We start from the raw sequence: 22,533 nt of genomic DNA, 5'->3' as shown, positions 1-22,533 counted from the left end.
GTAGAGATTCCTTTTGTGTATGAATTGAACTAGATGGGGATTGAGGTCCCCTCTGACCATCAGATTCTGTTATTTTGTGATTCTGTGATCTGTGACCAGACCTGTCATTTCAACTGTATAAGGAAACTCCCTTTACCTATACAAGTGAATAATTCATCTGCAACTCAAAGACTTGGAGAGGTGCCTGGAGCATTAACAAGTCAAGTGACTTGCCCATGGCCACTTGGTTACTATGTGTCAGAGACAGGACTTGAACATGGGTCTTTCTGATGCCAAAGTTGGCCCTCTACAGGATAATAACATTTATATATCAGTATGCCAGGCATGCTGATAAGCACTTCACAAATATCTCATACGATCCTTATAACTGTATGAAGTAGGTGCTATTGCTATCACTATTTTACAGTTGAGGAAACTGAGGCAAACAGAGGTTAAGTGACTTGTCCAAAGTCACATAGCTAGTAAGTTTCTAAGGTAAGTGAACTCAGGTCTTCCTGACTCCAGGCTCAGCTTTTCACCCTCTGTGACACCTAACTAGCTGCCCACTACACATGGCTGCCTTTAACAGATACATTAGTGGATGATTATTTTCATCACAGATACACTTTAAAAAATTGTACAAAAAATTCAAACCAAGGTTCTATCAAATATTGAGCTGTTCTAATGAACAGGGCATTGGCTTACAAGCCATTAGCTGCTTAATGGCTTTGGGGAACATGATGGGTGAGGGCCTGCAAAATTAAAGCTGAAATGTTAGGAGTGTTTGCCAATTGAAGATCAATTAAGAATGAAAAATTTCTGAAATGATAATGTAAATCTTTGGGAAAATATAGTGTGATTGACAAAATGTTGATTTGCACTCAACTTTTCAAGGATATCTCTATTGCACTTTACCTTTTGTTTGGCTTTTTTTTTTCTTTTTTGCCTTAGCATTTGCAGAAATGGGACCATCACTGGTTGTGTGCATTTGGGTGAAAAGTTGATGCATAATCCATTCTCCTTCCTTCTTTATGAATGTATAAGGATTGTCTTTTGATTTTAGGTGAGAGGTGGGGCTATAACAGATTCTGTTGCTGCTATTGGCTTGATCTCTAAAGGCACTGCTCAAACAGAGCAGTCCACCTCTCCTAACTCTCATTGTTAATTGCTGCGTAATGGGCTGGCTCCTGGTTTAGATGTGGAACACAAGTAGCAAGACATCAAAAGATGTTATCACCAGTGGGAACTCGTATGCATATGGAGATACTGGACTCGGGATCTTGTCAACTAGACAGTTGGTGATGCCCAGTTACAGGACCTGGGTTACAATCTCTGTTCCATACTCTATGATTTCGTCCTTTAACTCATCTGGGTCTTAATTTCCTAGCCTGTAAAATGAGAGGGTTGGAACTAACTCATCTTCCATGTCTTCTAGTTGTTGTTGTTATTGTTGTTTGTCCTTCATTCTCGAAGAGGACCATGACATCAGGGAGGTGATGCCATGACTTGCAAGTGAATTGGATTTAACTGAGGGAGGGCTGTGCAAAGTCACCAGCCTCACTTTCTCCTCCAGAGCCGTCTGGGTCCAATGACAAGATATGGGTCAGGATGATTGGAGATGGCCCCTCTTTTCCTGTTGTAAATTCTATGAAGGAGGCCTAGGACATTCTTCTCCTCCTTCTACTCTACTTTGGTCAAATATTTCAATGCTCAGTGCCTCCTCATTGAAAATCTAAAAATTCTATATTTTTAAAGGGTAGAAAACCTCCTGTTTCATCTCTTCTTTTAATTTTAGATGAATTTTAAAAAGACATTTCCAAAGACCATATTGTTTTACACATTTACCTGATAAAATGGCTGAGTTTTTTCTTCCTTATCAATTACCAAACAAGTTAATCTTATAGTTCAGTTTGCCTCGTTGTTTAACCTGTTATTTGTCATCTCTCCATTTTTAGAATAGGATGTATTCTTCTTCTTTTTGTAAATAAACTTATTTATTTTTAATTTTCAATATTCACTTCTATAAGATTTTGAGTTCCATCTCTCCCTCTTCTCACCCCAAGATGGCATATAAATTGATATAGGCTCAACATGTACTTTCAAATTAAACCTGTTTTCACATTAGTCATGTTGTAAAGAAGAATTAGAACCAATGGGAGAAACCATGGGAAAGAAGGAACAAAAAAAAATTGAGAGAGAGCAAATAATATGCTTTGATCCACATTCAGACTCCACAGTTCTTTTTCTGGATGGATTATATTCTAAAAGAAACATTTTTGTGTACATTACTGCACAGAGGAGATGTTGGAACACATTTTTTTTTTTCAGGTAATGGTCTAAGCAGTTCATCCGTACAGGAGCTGTTCTTGGGTGAGTGTGAAACTGAGCTAAACACTAACAGTCTGTAATTGCTTGCTGACTCAGTTCCTCCTAGACTCCAGGCAGAATATTCAGTGCCATAAATATGCAAAGCCTTCCCAAGAAACTCAGAAAATAGGGTGGTTACCATTTAATCTTACTCTACATGTAAGCACAGTACCATCACACTGTAAAGCTTCTGATGGAATGAATGTCCACTGGCACCCAACTTGAGGCAGTGTCAGTCTCTCTGGAATGTGGAGAAGAGACCTAGATGTCTGGAGGAGCAAAGCCTTGCACAGCTGTTGCCTAGGCTGCATCTGGGTTGGTTTATACTAAGACATCCTTCTCTTAATCCTTTAAATGTGAAATTTATTTGGTTCCCAGAAGTGTCCATTTCCCCTCCTCTCCCTCAGATGCTGACTTTCTCCTTTTACAAATGTTTTCTTTTTAATGGTAGTTTATTATTTTTATTCTTCAAGTGAATTTTTTTAATCAATTTGTCTCTCTCACTATCCCTCCCCAATTGAGAAAATTAAAAACTACAACAAGAAGAAGAAGCTTGTAAAACAAATCCTTTAATACCAATCTATATAGTTCAGGAAAACATATTTCCTCATTGGCCATGTCTAAAAATGCATGTGCCTTTCCACATTTGAATTTCAGCACCTCTCTTGTCAAATGGAGAGTGGCTTGTTTCATCTTAATTCTTGGGGATTCATGTTTATTGTTGCATTGACCAGAGTTCTAAAGTCTTTCAAAGTTGCTGTTCTCTATGATGTTATCATTATATGAATTGTTGTCCTAATTCTGTTCACTTCATTCTGCATGAGGTCATAGAGATCTATTGTCTATTTCACCATTTCTTATGGCACAATAATATTCCATTACATTCATATATCACAATTTGTCTAATCATTCCCTTAGTTTCCAATTTTTGAAATGAAAAGAACTATGAAAAGAACTGCTGTATTTTTTGGGTACATATAGATCCTTTTCCTCTTTCTTTGATTTCTATGGGATGTAAGTCTCGTCATGATATAGTTGGGTTAAAGAGTATTCACGGCTTGGTAACTTTCTGGGCATAGTTCCAAATTGCTTTCCAGAATGGCCAGACCAATTCATAGCTCTACCAAAAGCACAAGTGTACTTGTTTCCCAACAGCCCTTCCAACATTTGTCATTTTCCTCGTTTGTCTTTGCCAGTCTGAGAGGTATGAGACGGAACATGAAAGTTGCTTTAATTTGTATTTCTTTTATTATTAGTGATTTAGAGCATTTTTTTATATGAGTGGAATTTTTTCATAGCTTAGAATTTTTTCTTTGAAAATTGACTATTCATATCTTTATACCACTTTTTAAAAATTGGAAACTGGCTCTTAAAGTCTTATAAATTCACACCAGTTCCTTATATATCTTGGAAATGAGACCTTTATCAGAGAAATTCATTGCCAAAATTTTAGTCCAGTAACCTATTTTCTTTCTAATCTTTACTACATTAAATTTGTTTATGTAAAAATTTAAAAATTTGTGCAAATTTGTTCATTTTGTTTTTTGTGATTCTATCACTTGTCTTTTTCATGAACTCTCCTCTTATCCATGAAACCAGAAGGTAGTTTCTTTTTTGTTCTCCTAATTTGTTTATTATATGACTTAGGTCATATATCTATTCAGAGTTTATCTTGGTGTATGGTGTGAGGTGTTGATCTAAACTTAATTTACGCCACAGAAATGTCCTATTTCCCCAGTAGTTTTGGTCAAATAGTGAGTCCTTCCTCCACTAACTGGGGTTTATAAAAAACAAACAAACAAATGAACAAACAAAAAAAACCCAAACTATGCTAGTTTCTCTATGTTGTATGCCTAATCATTTCCCACTGATTAACCTTTCTGTCTCTGTCTGTCTTTAACTACTACCAAATCATTAAATGGTTACTACTTTGTATCACACTTTGATATTTAGTACTGCTACAACTTCTTTATAAATGAATTGTGAATTCTCCTTTTGTACCTGTTTTCTACGTGGCCATTACCTGTCTTCTCATCTGATGTCAGAATTCTTAAAAATCATATTTGACAGTGAAAGAAACAGTGAAAATATGGTGCTTCCAAATTAAAAGTAAAGTCATAATTAAGTATACAACAGACAAAAGAGCATTATGAAATATTGAATTATTTAAAAGAGGAATTTTACAGTATAAAGTAGATTTGAATATATATGTATATATATTATATATATACATACTTTGGTGAGGGAAATTATATTAAATTGGGGATTTTGGAATGAGATGAAAAGGCTTTTACTGGCATGTAAATTTTTATTATCTTGTTAAAACTTTAAAAAGCCTATGAATAAAGGAATAACATTTTGAATTGCAAATAATAAGTTCATATAAAATATAAATAATGAATAATAAGCAAAATATGTAATCAATGCAACCCTGAAAAAGGTAAGTAGTTTTTGAGATTATATTGTAGACAGAAAACAAATAATAACATATATACTAATCAATAATAATTACAGAAATAAATAATGTAGAATAAAACTGAATTTGTCATGGGAAGGTAAAGCTGTGGCATATAAATGAGTTTTCCAGTGACAGAGTGAATTCTGGATCTTTAATTTCATTCTACATTTTGAGGTTTTAGTGACTCAGTTATCTAATTAATGGGGATGGGTACTCCTGTCAAAGGTATAGCTCTCAGGCCAACCACAACTTTTTGCCCCGGGCAACTCTTGTTCATACTTGTCTGTAAATCTTTCTTAAGGAGTCCACCAATGTACTAGACTCCACAGGGACAGGGAACCTGCCACCTCAAAGCCAAAAGTGGCCTTCAAGATCCTTAAGTATGGCCTTTTGACTGAGTCCAAGCTTTGCAGAACAAATCCTTTTATTAAGGGGATTCGTTCTGTGAAGTTTGGATTCAGTCAAAGGACTGCACTTGAGGACCTAGAGGGCCACATGTGGCCTCAAGGCCGCAGGTTCCCCACCCCTGAGCTTTCCTCCAGGTCTTTCGACATCATTTGGGTACCAATGAGCATGTGGGCAGTCCATAAATGATCTGAACTCTTACAATATTGCCATCCTCTTTTTATGGTGTGATGACATTTCTCACACTTCTTCTTCTGTGCCATTTCAAACTGATACCATCTTCCTTGAGACATACTACATTATATAGTGGTACTAATAATTACACTTTATGGAGTTCAAGCAACCCAACTAAGACACGAATTATTTGTACACAAAAATGGCATCATTAATATCATTGCATGTATATAGTCTCTTAGTTAATAGCCAGCCAATAAGTATTTATTAAGCACCAATTATGTCCCAGGTATTGTGCTACAAAAGAAAGTCAAAAAAATCAGTCCCTGAACTCAGGGAGTTTACAATATAACGGAGGAAACAACATGTAAAGAGCTGTGTAGAAACAAGATATGCACAGGATAAATGGAGGATTTCAACTAAGTAAAGACACTAACATTATGGGTGATTGGGAAAGGCTTCTTGTAGAAGGTGGACTGTTAGCTGGGACTTCAAGGAAGCCAAGGAAACCAGGAGATGGAGATGATGAAGGAGAGAATTCCAAACCAGGTGAATAGCCAAGGAATGAAAATATCTGGATTGCAGCAATGGAATGTTTTGTTCAAGAAAGAGCAAGGAAGGCATTGTCACTGAATCTTAGAGTATGTAAAGGGTTGTAAGAAGACTGAAAAGCTAGGAGGCATGAACAGGTTATGAAAGACTTTGAATGTCAAAAGGCAAGAGGATTTTATATTTGATCCTAGAGGTGATAGGGAGCTGCTAGAGGTTATAGATTTAGTGGAGTGACATGGTCACACCTGTATTTTAAGAAGATCAGGGGCAGCTAGGTGGCACAGTGGATAGAGAACTGGTCCTGAAGTCAGGAGGACCTGAGTTTAAATACGGCCTCAGACCAAACACTTGACATGTACTAGCTGTGTGACCCTTGGCAAGTCACTTAACCCCAATTACCTCACACAAAAAAATATCAATTTGACAATGGAAGATGGTCTAAAGTGGGGAGAGACTTGAGGAAGAAAGATCAACCAAAAGTCTCCTGCAATAATCCAGGGTCATGACCATGTCAGTGCTGAGAATGAGGACATATACCTGATATGTCACAAAGGTAAAATCAATAAGATATGGCAACAGATTGGATATAAAGGACAACAGAGTGAGGAGTTGAGGATGACACCTAGGCTGTGAGTCTGGATAATTGGGACAATGGTGGTACCCTTGACATAAGAGGGAAGTTCAGAAGAAGGAAAGATTTGGGAGAAAAGAGAATTCAGTTTTAGACATGGTAAATTTGAGATATCTATAGGACATCTAGTTCCAGATGGCCAATAGGCAGTTGGAAATGTGAGATCAAAGGTCAGGAGAGATATTAGCATACATATGTGCCTCAATGGACAAAAGTAGGTTGCTACGTAATGTCTTAGCTATTAATTAAATATTAAAATTCAACTATCAAATATATATTAAGCTATTAAATATTTCTGTAATTTTGGAGCTGTAGATTTACATTTATTATAAAGTTCATTAGAAGTTTCCAGTCCTGCTAAGTCCTCCTACCACCCTTTTCTGATCAACCTTTCAAAAACCACACTATCTTGTAGGAGCATAGGGACCTTAGACAGGAGCTAATACAATTCCTTTAATTTATAAGTAAAGAAACAGGCTCAGAAAGATGAAGTGGCTTGCTCAAGGCAATATAGGCAGTATAAGCAGCATAGTCAGGATTTGGACCAGGTCTTCTGATTAAAACATTTCAATAAATTAGTCAGGACAAAGAGGCTAAATTCAAGTGGGGAATTTATAATATCACAGATTCATAGATTTAGAAGCAGGAAAGGAGCTGAGATGCCCTCAAGTCCAATCCTGACAATTTATAGTCAAAGAAACTGAAGCTTAAAGGGACTTTCCAAGCATCTCACACAGCTAGGAAGATCTCAGGCAGGATTCAAACCCTGGTCTTCCTGTCTCCAAGTTCAGTGTTCTGTTACAAATAAGCGAATATTTATCAGATTTCCCTTTTGCCTTGATAATTAAAAATATGTTTCTTTATTCCTCCTTAGCACCAATATCAAAAGACCCAATGTCGCCAGAGCTAAGTAAGGCCAATTAGCAAAAATCTAGTGCAAGGTAGGGTTGTCAAAGCGAAATCTAATACAAGCCAGAACATGGCCCATAAATAGTAGATCTCTATGTCATCAAGGTTATGTCAATTTTAAATCCTATTCACTAATCCCCATCCAAGTTGGCACATTGTTTAAGTGTTGGCATCATCCAAATAATATTTCATTTCAGGCTAGCCATAGGTCTTCCCTAGCAATGTACTTCTGTAGTCAGGAACATGTCAATACAATCAAATGATCATTAATTGACAATCCAACATGAAGGTGAAAGATTTTGCAACTGAAGGCACCAGAGTGAAATCAGGATGGAACTCTCAAGTTTGATCCTTTCCAAGTCACATGGATCTGTATCTTCATTAGTGAGTTTATAGCGCCAGAAGCTTTTCCAATTTAGTCATACAAAGCAGAGGTTAAACCTACCCAGAGTCATATTATCTAGCATACACAGTAAGTATTGGACCCCTATGGGGCTGGTGGGAAATGAAGGATGTATGAAAAAACAAAACTTAGTCTTTTTTTTTATTCACAATTTTTTGAGATTGTTTTTCATGGAAAAATCAGAGATACATTTATAAAAATGAATCCATCAATGGACCTATGAAATAGAATTATCTTAGGCTCACAAAGACCTTAATCTGACCCTGAACCTACTCAGGGGGCAAAGCAAGTAACCAAATTAAAGATAGCAGGGAATCCATTTCCATTCTTATGTACTGCCATGCTGGAGCAGTAGGGAATATAGCAGTAGGGAGAGAAGATGCTCCCTTTGCCTCTCCACCTGTATAAACAAAGAGAGGACTTTCCTAGACCTTAGTGGGTTTAGGACAACTGACTCAAAGTTTCTTGTATATGTTTCAGGCCTCCAAAAATAACACAAGGAATAGCAGAATTGGAAAAAGCCTGGCTAAGATCCCAATCTTGTTCCCACTTCTGTGTGTTTACTAAATTATAATCTGCTAGATGTTCTAAATAAACTGAATTCCCATTCTTGTATATTTCAGATAAGTGACATAACAAAGAATATGGGACAGTCATCACAGCAGAAGGAAGATGGATGATAACATAGGTATGTGCCAAATATTGTCTGACTTCCAGGTTAGTTCAGTGTGTGTGTGTGTGTGTGTGTGTGTGTGTGTGTGTGTCTTCTTGGGGATAGACAAGGTCTAGTGTTTTCTCTTGACCAGTGGGTCTCAATCTGTGAGTTACAAATCTTTAGGGGGCATGGATTGCTTAAGGGGGTTGGGGACATGGGGAAGAGAATGTGAATCATTGAGTTAATCATTTTCTGTGGACTGAATGAATATGCCCCATAGATAGAGATATATTCAAATGAAGTTCATGTCATAGTCCCAAATATGCTTTTGGGAAGGTAGAAACAGCAGTAAAGAGAACTATGACAGGAAAAGCAGATTGAATCTAGCATGTATAAAGGAGACGTATGCTGAAGGCAGCACAATTATAAGGCCATTGAGGGATTGATATGCAAGATATCTGAAGGAGAAGAAGGAAAAGGAAAGAGAATAAACATTTATTAAGCACCTACTATATTCCAGGCACTATGTTAAGCACTTTACAAATGTTTTCTCATTTGATCCTTATAGTAACCCTGTGAGGCAGGTGATATTATTATCTCCATTTTATAGTTAAGAAACTGAGGCAGGCAGTGGTTAAATGACTTGCCCACCATAACCCAGCTAAGAAGTGTCTGAATTGCTGGATTTGAACGCAGGTTTTCCTGACTCCAGGCCTAGTGCTCTATCCACTGTGCCACCTGGCTACCCCTGAAGGTATGGTAAAGTTCTTGGACCTAATTAATCACAGTAAAAGGTGAGCAAGAGAATATTAGTAACATTAGACACATATGCCTACTGTTGCACTTCTACAAAATCTTTATGAGTCTTTTATACTTAATTTGAAAGAACCATTGATGAAGGTATTAGTGGGGGACAAACAATTTTTTGCAAGTGATACTCAGCAATATGCCATAGCTTTACCATTTTGCAATTGACAAAAAAAAAATGTAAATATAGAAAATCCCATCTTGCTTATTTGTTGGTTATAAAAATGATTCTATAGAGTAAAACACTACCTTAAAAACTCAGTTACAACATGGTATCTCTCATCTATAAATCAAAGTCATTCAAGATTTTTTGAAAAATAGAACAACAGAAATAACCCTGTTCAATGGTACTTATTCATAAACATCTGTCAAGGCATGGAACAGGTAGATGTATGCTCAACAAAGGTGTTCCTGTCTATGATGAAGAACCACCACAGAGTGCAAGTTGAAGAGGTATGTTCTATGAATGGTGAAATCTTAAAGATCAGGGGATTTTAGGCTTTTTTTTTTTTAAATGTCATAGCCTCCTTTGGCAGTCTGTGGAAGCCTATGGATCCCTCATTAGGGTTACAAGGTGGGCCAAGAACTGAACAGGAGGAATGGATTGGACTAGATTGCCTTTGGAAAATTACAAAGTTCACAAATTACAAATAACCCTTGCTGTTGTGGCTGCTATTTTTATTGGTCCTTCGTTTTCAAAGAGGACCAATGATAATCTTGACTGGTGTATGAATTTGATTTAAGTGAGGCAGAGCTGCACAAAGCCATCTTCCTCACTTTCTCTTCATCCAGTGGCAGGACAAAAGTCAAGATGACCGGCAGTGACCCAGGATGACCTTGATGTCTTTAATGTCTGACCGAGCTCAAAGCTTTCCATGGAAATCAGGGCCCATTTTTAATAACATTCTACCAATGTTCTTGTATGGGAGCAAAGCATGGAATTCAGCAGTCACTAATGTATTAAAATTTGCTAGCACACAGAAAGCAACTGTGAGGTATGATGGATACGAGCAGACTGTCCCATATAACTGATGAGGAACTTCAAGAAATTAACCAATCAACAACCATTTATTAAGCACCTGCTATATGCTGTGTACTGTGCTAAGTGCTAGGGACAAAAGATACAGAGGATGAAAGAATCTCTACTCTCAAGGACCTTGCATTCTAACAAGGGAGACAACAAGTACATGTGTTAGTATATACAGAATAAATGTAAGGAGAATATATACAAATGAATACCAAATAGTTAAATATAAGGTATTTAGGGGGAGAGGGTACTAGCAGTTGAGGGGATCAGGAAAAGCTTCATGAAGAAGGTGTTGACTTGAGCTACATTTTGAAGGAAGAGAGGATTGCTATGAGGTGGAAGTGAGAGGGAGTGAATTTCCTCAATCTATGTGGGACAGCAAATGCAAAAGCATGGAGATGAGAGATGGGATTTCATGCATGAGGGATAGAGAGAAGGTCAGATATCATGAAAGAAGTATATGATAGGAAGGGGGATGGATCGACCACTTGGTGAAGGTAGGGATGTTAGCATGGTGCTTTAGACTGATGACAAAGACAAATACAAATCCCTCTGCCATTTCCTCCTGTCCACCTTTTAGAGTCTCTAATTTCCTTCAAAGCCCACCCGAAATATTGCTTCCTACATGAAGCCTTTCCTGATCTTCCCAACTGTCTTGCATTTCCCTTGTATTTACACTGTATATAATTTGTATCTCCTTATACATATACATGTTTCCCTGAATAGAATATAAGTTCTTTGAGGACAAAGACTGTTTCTGTTTTTGTATCCCTGTGCAGCCAACACAGTGCATGGACATTTAGAAAGTGTTTAATAAATGCTTCTTGATTGATTGATTGGACAAGAAACCCATCTAAGAAAACTTCCCATCATCACAATCTACAGTTTACAATTCTCTGCAGTAGACCTCCTTACTCTCAATGTCCCAGAGGAGTTAAACATTACAGCCAGTCACTGTCACTTTTTTTCTAAGACTTTGACCACACCAAACCCACTGGGACTTAGCAACAATTTCTTGCTTCCAAGCTTGTGCTTTGTCAGTTTCTTGGTGGGCCCATCCCTTAATTTCCCTTAAGTTGAGACCATAGAGGGGCTTTATCATGCTACAGGTTAATATATTTGTCTATGCCCCCAAAATGTTTGAAGGGCATGCAGGGAGACATTTTTTTTTCTTCTTTTGGCCAGATTCTCTCTGAACACCAGGGGTAAAAATCAAGTTCAGTCTCCCCTTGGCCTGGCTGGGGGTTCTGAATGCTATACTTTATGGATGCCATAGCTAAGAATAGCTGGGGAAAGAAATTAATGTTCGAATGCAATTGAGGGCAAACTTTCACTTAATGGAATCCCATGAGGAGTGCTGGATTTTGTATTCCTTTTGAAGCTAAAGAGAGCATTAATCCCTAGCTGTGGTAAAATGCTAATTGTATTTCCCTATTTTTCATATTTAGACCATGTAGGCATGTTGGCAAACAGATGTTTTGGGAAGTCATAAACTGATGCATATGTTTGTGGGTAGTAGTTACTTCACAATGAAACCAGATTCCCCAATGTGCCATCATGCCAAGAACATTTCTTTGAAATGCTTCTGGGCAGGCTGAATCACTTGTTTATTGTCTCAAACAGATAGCCAGAAGGATGTATTGGCCTGGCCTCAGCATGACCTTCTGCCTACTCAGCTGTATGGGTGGTCATTACATAGAGGCATAGATGTAGAGCTTAGAAAAATCTTAACAATCATAAATCCAGGATTTACTTCACCGTACCAACTGAAAGCCCTGTAGGTGGCACTAAGACATGTTTTGAACCCAATCGTGTGATGCTTCTTTGGGCACTATAAGGAACAATCAGATGGGTGGTTGGACACAGACCAAGAAAGGGGCTTTACACTCCTTTAATATATTAATATACATAATACGCTCTTTCCTATTCTGCAATGACCAGTCAGAGTTGAGTTTTTGGAATTATTCCCCCTGTGCAAAGTTGCAAATTGTTGGATTTTTCAGTGAGCTGACCTGTTGTACTCTTGTATCTGCATAGTATCACTGCGTATTTGCTCACAAAAATTTCCAAACTGCTTCATATGAAAAGAGGGGAGATGATTGAATATGGCACTGTTGAAAAAAAGAAAGTGGTGATAATAAATAAAACAAAGAAGGATACTTTATCTCTATTCTTTCTCCACACCATGACCTCTTGACTCTTCTCTCCAAGGTCATTTCTGCTGCACTAACCATTCTCTCCCCTTTTCTCCATCTTGACCCTCTCATGAACCAGGTTAACTCTTCACTGTCCTCTTCTCTTGAATCCTTGGTCCCCTTATCTCATAGCTGATTATGTCCTGCCAAGCCTCACTTTGGATCACTCCCATCATCTATTGCTTTTGTTTCTGCTCATGTGCTGCTGAATGAAGTGAAAAAAAGTCATTCAAATTTTTTGTTGAGGCTCACCACAAATGTGTATTACACGACTTCAGGTCGGCCCTCACTGCTGCTAGGCAGTTCTATAACACCCTTGTCAATTCACTATCCCTCTCTCCACAGTGGCTCTTCCAAACCTTTTTATCTCTCCTCAAGCACCCCATGGCTCCTTCTTCCTCCATGCATTCAGCAGAGAAGCTTGCCTTATATTTTAAGGAAAAAATTGAGGTCATTAGCTGAAAGCTTTCTCATCTTCCATTTTCCTCATGTCATATCACTCAGATGCCCTCTGTCACTATCTCCTCCTTTATTCTTTTCTCACATCAAGATGTGGCCCTACTCTTTGCCGAGGCAAAGCCATTCTACCTGTATGAGATCTCATTCCAATCTGTTTCCTCCAACAGATTGCCCTTCTGTCATTCCCACTCTATCACTTATCTTCAGTGTCTTTCTACTGGCTTCTTCCCTATTGCCTACAAGCATGCATACTTTTCCATTCTAAAACATACTCTCACTTTATCCTTTCATCTCCACTAACTCCCGTTTCATACATTTTTCGCTCTTTTGAGGCCAAACTTCTTGAGAAAACCATTTATAATTGATACCCTCACTCCTTCTCTTATCACTCTCTTCTTAATCCCCTACAATCTGGCTTCTAGCTTCACAGTTTTCCACCCTCTCCAAAGAGATCATTGACCAAAGGTACCAACGATCTCCTAATTGCCAAATCCAATGGCCTTTACTCAATCCTCATTCTCCTTGACCTCTCTGAAGTCTTTGACACTGTCATTCACCTTTTTTAAAATAATATTTTTTAACTTATGGAACAAAACAACATAACATAGCACAATAAAAAAGGTGATTGTACATGAAACTGAAAATCTACTATGCATTATTCCTTTCAAATATACAACAAAATTATCATGTAAATTTCTTTTCTTTCTTCCCTCCCCCCGTCCTAGAAATGGCTACCATTAGACACTTTTTTCTCCTCGATATTTTCTTCTCTCTAGATTTTTGAGACACCGCTCTCTCCTGATTCTTTTTCCATCTAAGTGTTCCTTCTTAGTCTCATTTTGCTAGATCCTTGTTTAGGCCATGCCCACTAACTGTGGGTTAGTATTAGAGTTAGTTAGGGTTAGTTAGTTAGAGCAACACAGGGCTCTTTCTAGGGCCTGCCTGTTTTCTCCCTATATGTGGTCTCACTCAGTGATCTCATCAGTTCCCATGAATTTGATTATCATCTCTATACTGATGATTCTCAATTCTACTATCTATCTGTAACTTTTCTGCTGACTTCTACTCTCACTTCTTCACCTGCCTTTCAGACATCTCAAAACTGGATATCCCAGTAGACATTTTAAACTCAACATGTCTAAAACTAAACTCGTTATCTTTCTCCCCAAGCCCTCCCTACTTCCCCACTTTTCTGTTACTGTCAAGGGCACTGCCATCCTCCTGGTGCTTTAGGCTCACAACCTAGCCACCATTCCTGATTCCTCGCTATCTCTCATCTCCATATCCAATCCATTGATTTCGCCTTTCAGTTTCACTGTTCTGATTCACCTTGAGTATGTCCCCTTCTTTTCTTGGATACTGTCACCATTCTGTTTCATGCCCTCACCAAACCTGGACTGTTGCAATAGCCTGCTTCTGAGTTTGATTGCCACAAGTCACTCCCCACTCTAGCCCACCTCCCACTCAACCATTAAAATGATTTTCCTAAGACACAGATCTAACAATGTTACCCCCCTGCTCAATAAACTCCAGTGGCTCCCGATCTTCTCCAGAAACAAATATAAAATGCTTTTGGCATTCAAAGCTCTTCATAACCTATGCTTCTGCTCACCCCATCTCATTATTGACTGACTATTAATTATATTTTTCCTAAGTTGAATTACTGTAAGTTTCTGGGGGACAAGAACTATGTCTTATGATTATTTGTATTCTCCATAATACCTAACAAAATGTTGTATTTATTATTATTAATATTGATAATAGATATTCACTAAATATTTGTTGGTAGATTAATCCAGCCTTCTGCAGGAGGTAATAATTAAGTCAAGGGAGTAGCTGAGATCTCAAAGGGAAGGAGGACAGAGAAGAGTGCTTAGGGTAGAAACTTTGGGAAGACCCATGTCTAAGGAGCTGAAGGAGGTCAGGAGCCTAGCACAAGAGAGATCCTTTACTTTACTTATGTAGTGTAAGCCTGAATGCCAGCAGCTACTTCATATTCAAATATCTAGGAAAAGCCATATGCAAGACTTGTCTCTACCAACTCTCCTCTCCCTCCTCAGACTCTTGCAGTCTGGTTTTAGGAAGCAACCCTAGACTGAAATGATTCTCTCTAAGGTGAGCAGTGATATCTCTTTTGCCAAATCAGTTAGATATTCCTCAGTCTTTATTCTTCTTGAGCTCTCTCCTTTAGACACTTGATCAATTTAATTCAACAACAACATTTACAGAACCCTTATTACATGTAACATATTTTACCAGGTGGTGGAAACACAAAGTTAGAAACACAATTCCTATTCTCAAGAAGCTTACATTCTAATATATAGAGGGTGGATGGGGTATAGGATATAACATATACACAAGTTTATGAAGAGGCAGCATGGTACAGTGAAAAGAGTATTAGAATCACAGGAGCTGTGTTTGAATCTTGCTTTAGTAACTTACTACTTGTGTGACCTTGGAAAAGTCATTTGACTCCATGAGTCTCCTTTTTCTAAGCTGTAAAATGAAGAAGTTGGACTAGATGACATCTCTGTGTGTATGCGTATTTTTGGGGAAGGGGTGGGTGTGGATCTGGTGGTTTCATTGGCATGTGGAACTCTCAGTGTGGAAACTACCTCTACCATTTCATATTGGCAGTTGATGTATGACTTAGAGTCTTTGGGAGTTACCTGACAGACAGAGAAGTTAAATGTTTTTAATGATGACACAGTTTATATATGTCAAAACCAGACTTTAATCCTGGTCTTTTTTTTAAATTCTCATTATTGAATTTTATTTTTAATTTATGGAATAAAATAAGCATTTTCATAACATAGTACAACAAAAAAGATGATTGCACATGAAACTGCAAATCTACTATTTACAACTTGCTATTCCTTTCAAACATACAACAAAATTATTCAGGTCTTGATGACTCCAAAGCTAGCCCTTTTCCCACTAGGTATTGCTTCCTCTGATCTTGTCCAGTTAAATGCCTGGACTGGATTGGATTGGAAGTCACTAGGTGAACTGCAGGGGTGGCCTTATCCCCTCATCTTGAGCCAGGGTTTGAGGTCTTCTTTTCCCATGAATAAATGCACCTTTCCTTCCTCTTGCCCCAGATATAAAAATTCCTCATAGTGACCCTAGGTGGGTAATAAAAAAATAGTATATTAATTGATTAAATATTGAAGTGAATCATAGGCCATCATAGTCATCCCAGTGTTTGTGGATAACAAACATGTGGAAAACTTAAAAATGAAGACTATAGTTAGAAGGTGACTAATATCATCTGGGCTAGAATAATCCCCCTTGGGAGCACTTTGTAGATGTGCTGGCATATTTGAAGAAGGCCAGGTTATGAACATTTCAGGGTGTATCTGATAATCAAAGCATGTCAAGGGAAATAAAAACTGAAATTCTAGCTCCCAGCGTGGGAGGGAGGAAATTCTGAAGGGCCTGATGGAGAAGCAGTTGGCTTGACGTTTTAAAGTAGCAGCTGGTGAGGTCTATGAGCTTCTTGCAGCTGTTTGCGATATGTCAAACGAATTTTTGTTTTTATGTGTTAATGCACTGTGAGGCATTTTACAGTGTGTCTGACATTTTACAGTACAGTAAAATGTGTATATGTCTAATTATAGCAGATGTGCATCTGATAAAATAATTACTGGATATGGTGGAGAAAAATGACTAATTATGGGTACGGCATAAACACCTCAACACGTGCCATAAATATATACATAAAATGTATTGGAAAGGAGACTCAATCACTTGATTTCTCCCTTCATGGCCAAAGGGATGGGAAGGATAATTTTCTAGCTCTTGGAGCTACCAGCTCTAGGTCATTTTGTTTGATTCTTTAACCTTTTGGAATAAAGAATGGTCTGCTACAGACCTGTGAAAAAAGACAGCCTATATCCTCCACACCCTCTTCCCCCTACCTTCTCTCTGACAGTCACCCTCTCTCTCCATGGTTTACTGTTGCGGGGGTGTTTTCTTTTCTGTTTTATGAGACCGTAATTCTGAGCAGGGGTAGGTTGAGGGGGGAGGCTGCAGTTGTGCATGGCCTTGGGCCACATTCTTCAAGTGGTGAGGTGATGACCTCTTATGTTACATATCTCAGGACAGCCATTCACTAGACTCTATCTGTTCTCTTCTTGCCCAAGCACCCAGAGTAAGGGTTGAATCTCTGGGTGGCTGGAAATCCTTCTTCAGAGGTTTGTTAACCCACTGGGAAGTTGGTATGGTTCTCTCTCTGTCTCTCTCTCTCTGTCTCTGTCTCTCTGTCTCTCTGTCTCTGTCTCTCTCTCTCTCTCTCTCTCTCTCTCTCTGTCTCTCTCTCTCTCTCTCTCTCTCTGTCTCTCTCTCTGTCTCTCTCTCTCTCTCTCTCTCTCTCTCTCTCTCTCTCTCTCTCTCTCTCTCTCTGTCTCTCTCTCTCTCTCCTTTCTGCCATAAAGACAGAGGGCAATATTTATCAAGATATCTAGCACCTGTCAGTTGGGCTAATCCTTAAGGGGAGGATTCCAAAGTTGGAAAAATGGTCTGTATGTGCCAGTCTGAGGTTTTTCAGTCATTCATAAGTCTGCATGTTAGTTTGCCAAAACACATTTTAGTGCCATGTTAAAAAAAAATCCAACATAGCCTCTTCTCAACCCCAAAGAATACTAAATTTAGAAAAGATCATGTGGCTACATCATGATCTTATTTCAACTTCATGAGAATTAAACTACAGATCTTGCCAGTTTGCCCCAGAATCACCGATACTTCCATGCCCTCCATGGACTTATGACCTTTCCAATGACGTTATCTCCTTCAAAGGTACAGATTCTGTGTGACTCTTGCTCATATCTTGCCAAAAGCTTGTCATGGGGGCTCACCCAATGTACTGAGCATCTTCCTTTCACCTACATAGATAGGATCCTACAATTGTTGTTTTTAGAACTAGAAGAGATCTTAGATAACATCTTTTTTTGTGGGGGCAAGGCAATTGGTGTTAAGTGACTTGCCCAGGGTCACACAGCTAGTAAGTGTCAAGTATCTGGTCTGAGACTGGATTTGAACTCAGGTCCTCCTGACTCCAGGGCTGGTGCTCTATTCACTGAACCACCTAGTTGCCCCCTTAAATAACATCTTGTCTAAACCTCCTATTTCACAGAGAAGGAAAGGAGGCCCAAAGAGGCTATGTGACTTGGCAATAATTACATAGCTAATAAGAGTCTGTCTCTAGTACCTTAATGGCTGCTACAACTAAATATCTGTTGTCTGGCATGGTTGATGTCTGGGGTATTCTGGTTAATCAAATATTTGGACTTAACAGGATTTGGCCTAACTATTCACACCGGAAAATACAAGTGAATGAGTAATGTCAATTGTTTAGACTAGGGATTCTTAACCTTTTTGCTGTCATGGACCCCTTTTCAGCTTAATATTTTAAATGCATAGAATGAAGTCCATAGAATTTCAAAGGAAATTAAAGGTTAAGGATGGTAAAGATGTATTTTTTTTTCCATCCAAGTTCACAGAGCTCCTGAAATCTATTCCCATTACAGGAATAGCCCAGAGTCAGGGACCTCTAGACTCTAGGTTAAAAACCTCTGGTTTGGATTATGGTATTCAGTTTGAAAGACAACTCATAGGATTAGTCCCTCAGTATTTATATATTGGAAGGACAATGTTCATGGACAATGGACTGAGCCCATTAGGAGAAGCCAGGCTGGCTAGATTGCCTATGGAAATTTGCACTAATTTTAATGGTTCCAAGCTTCTTCTTAAAATCAAGGGTCATCTTTTGAACATCAGCACTTGTCTAGTGATGCCAGTTCACATAGTTTCAGAATCATAACTACATGGTTGTTATAATATCATAGTTTTATAATATATGTTGTAGTTTTATAATATATCTTATAATATGTATGTTATATATATACATATAGTATTACAATATCATAGTTTTATAATATATATCATGGTTTTATAATATATATTATATATACATATATATCAGAGTGTTATAAGATCATAGTTTCCAACAACAAATTAAGGTTTCTGGAAACCCAAGGTTAATTGAGAAATGTCTGGTGCGTGTAAGACGGCAGCAACATGACACCAATGATGAATTGTGCAGGAGAAGCAATGTAAAAGAGGTTAGAAAAAAAAACACCATATGAATGGAGTAGAAAGTGGGCTAGTGTTATAATGAAAATAAGTGACAAAAAGGGAAAGACCATGAGTTTCATTGGTAGCCATGTAATGACAAATGATGTAACTAAAGGAAGTCTCTTATTAAGCTATGTGAAATCTATTTAAAGAATGTATGCAGTTGGTAGGGCTCATGTGGGTTTATGAACTCTCCCCTGAGCTCGATGGGAGCAGACTCTGGTCAGTAGGAAGAAATCATCCTTTCTGCAGGAGGACATAGTGTGGGCAGAAAGGTGTTACTGAATCAAACAATAAATGTTTGTGGATTACCTAATCTGGGCAAGACCCTGTGACAAATCCTTTCTAAAATGACACAGACATGACTTTGCCATAGTTTATAAGAGCAGTGAGGGGAGCTCTTGGCAAAGGTATCTTGTACCCCATGCAAATGGTTCCCAACCTGTGCCTGGAGCAGAGGTTATCCTTGTGACCCTGGGCAAGTCACAACTGTTTTCAGCCTTAGTTTCCTTTTCTGTAAAATGGGGATAATAATAGCATCTCCCTCATAGCGTTGTTATGAGGACCACATGAGATAATGCTGATAAGGTGCTTTGCAGATATCAGAAAAAGTACTGTGTAAAATATTAGTGATGATAAGAAAGAGGAGAAGGAGAAAGAGGAGGAGCAGGATGCCAAAGATGGGGATGGGGGGAGGTATACCTTGAACTTATTGTAAGGAGTCTAGGAATCTATATGTGAATCCATACAGAAGCATACCTTCTTGGACTGAATAAATATATGCCTCACACAGATATACATTATCTCATTTCAAGTGTATATAGATGCTGGGGGTGATAAAGAAGTAGAAATTCATTTGAAAAGGTTACTGAACTCAGAGTAACTTTTTTAATGAAAGTATACTAATAATATACTTATTATCCTTTGTCACAGATGAAGGGAAGAAGCAGTTTTTTTTTAGCACTAAGTCCACAAGTCTGGTGACCATTGCCCTGGGCCAGGCCCTCCCTCTTCAAGGATTATGTATCTGGAGAGGGCAGTGGTCGTGACCATGGCCAAAGCTCTGTATGAGGGAACGGAAGGGGGGAGAGGAGTGTAACTGTTCCCTAATGGCCAGAGTCGGGCTTAGTGAGGAAGAGAATTTCACTGAAAAGTAACTCTGGCTGTACCTATAAAAAAAACACTTTATTGGAAAAACATTGCTAATGACACAGTTTAAATAATTACCATGTGTGGTGGCAGGTTTTTTTTAAAAAGCAAACTCTTTGCCATGGATCATTAAGATGGCCCCTCAAGCAGTGTGAATGATATTGCCAGGTCCCTGCTGCCCACTATATCACGTCAATGGCCTATGGGCACTGTCTTTTAATCATATTCCATTCTCCGTGTATAGACATGGCCTGAATGGGTGTTTTTGTATTTTTATTTTACCTTTGATTAGTGTTGGTGGCAGTATAATTATGGAGGCTAGAGTTAAGGCATGAGGGGAAATGGAGAGGGGAGACCTTGGTATGAGAAAGAAAGAATATGGGGGGAGGAAAAGAGAAAGGGAGGGGCTAAGTGAAAGAGAGGGAGAGGCTACTGGGTTGACCAGGCTGAATCCTGTGGGGTGTCAATAAATTGGTGGTCCTGGATCTGTCTCCAGCTTTGGATATTCAGGAACTGGATTATTTCCATTCAGTGTGGGGTGATCAGATTTTAGGGCTCTACTCTACTGACTAATAAACCTTTGTGAACTCCACAAGGGCAGGGACTATCTTTTGTACCCTCCCTTCCCCCACTGTTGTATCTTTTTGCGTACTTTTGTATCCCCAGTTCTTAGCACATTGACTGAGACATAGCAGGTGCTTCATACGTGGCTATTGATTGATAAACTAGAATACCAACTTCTCCTCACGTGTCCCTGAGAAATGTAACCGTCAAGAAAACCAGACTATACCTGTAGTCTCGTCAAATGCATTCTCTTCCTAACAGGAAAATCAACTTGGGAAATTCAGCAAGACCCAGGAGTGATTTTTTTTCTCAGTAGAAATCAGAGTAAAAGAAGATGGATAATCTTAAGGAGTCATTAAGTCATGGTTGTGTGATGCACCCATTTTTACTACAGGAAAATACCATCTACACATCCCAGAATACTCATGTCCATTGGTCAGAATCCCTCTCTTCTGTAGTGCTGGATAGGAATGGAGATTCACAAGAGAATGGAGCTCTGATTTCATTGGTATAGGGGACTCCCAGGTGAGCAAAGCCCCTCTACCATCATAGGTCACTCTTCTCTGAAATTTATAGTCTTTGGGCATTGTCTGGGTCACTGAGAGGTTCAATGCCCTGCCAGGATCACACAATCTATGTTCAAGTCCTGACTCCAAGGATAGCACTCAATACTGACAGATCCTTATTCTGTCATTCCTTTTTCTAGGATCTATGCAGACACTATTCTACTGTTGCCTTTATCATTACTGTGGTGAATTCTAAGATTACAGTTTATCTTACATTAGTTACATTCAGACTGCAAGGATTTGAGAGACATCTAAGTTTATTTGATGACGTTTTGGAGATACCTTAGCCTCATCAGCAACCTATTCACAGCCCATCTCTCATGGTGGGTAGCTACAGCTGCTTCATCTCATCCACTGTATGCTAATCCAGAAGGTGACAATTTGTACCTTGTTTTCAAAATCTGAGTATTTTCCTTATTTAGATCCTGGATTCTGTCATGTAACAACTTTAGAGGAATGGGGCAGCTAGGTGGCACAGTGGATAGAGCAGTGGACTTGGAGTCAAAATTGCCTGAGTTTAAATTTGACCTCAGACGCTTACTAGCTGTGTGACCCTGAACAACTCACTTAACCCTGTTTGCCTCAGTTTCCTTATCTGTAAAATGAGTTGGACAGGAAAATAACAAATCATTCTGGTATCTTTGTCAAGAAAACTGAATAACAATGAATAGAAAGATGGGAGTAGAGATCTAGGGTAGGTCTGAGCAGTGGGAACCTACTTAAGATGTTGGGGGTGCAGCTAGGTGGCACAGTGGATAGAGCATCAGCCTGGATTCAGGAGGACCTGAGTTCAGATCTGGCCTCAGACACATAACACTTACTAACTGTGTGACCCTGAGCAAGTCATTTAACCCCATTGCCTAACCAAAAAAAAAAAAAAGACAGGTTGGGTCCAATTAATGGAGGATAGAAAGTTGGCTTTTCAATGTAGTATATTTGGCATGAGAGAAAGTAGAGAAAAAAGGAAGATTTCCATTCCAGAAATAGCTTGGTATGATAGAAGGGATTATTTCCAGAATGCTTGTTAAAGATTTAGAAAGTGGGAAACCTTGGCAGTGGGTCCAGAGGACGTAGCCATAAGTAGGGGCACATGGTCAG

This window comes from Phascolarctos cinereus, unplaced genomic scaffold (genome assembly GCF_003287225.1).
Source record: "Phascolarctos cinereus isolate Bilbo 61053 unplaced genomic scaffold, phaCin_HiC Scaffold_7;HRSCAF=346, whole genome shotgun sequence".
In the NCBI taxonomy this organism is placed as follows: domain Eukaryota; kingdom Metazoa; phylum Chordata; class Mammalia; order Diprotodontia; family Phascolarctidae; genus Phascolarctos; species Phascolarctos cinereus.
The sequence above is the reverse complement of the archived record's forward strand: the minus strand, read 5'-3'. Positions refer to the sequence as shown.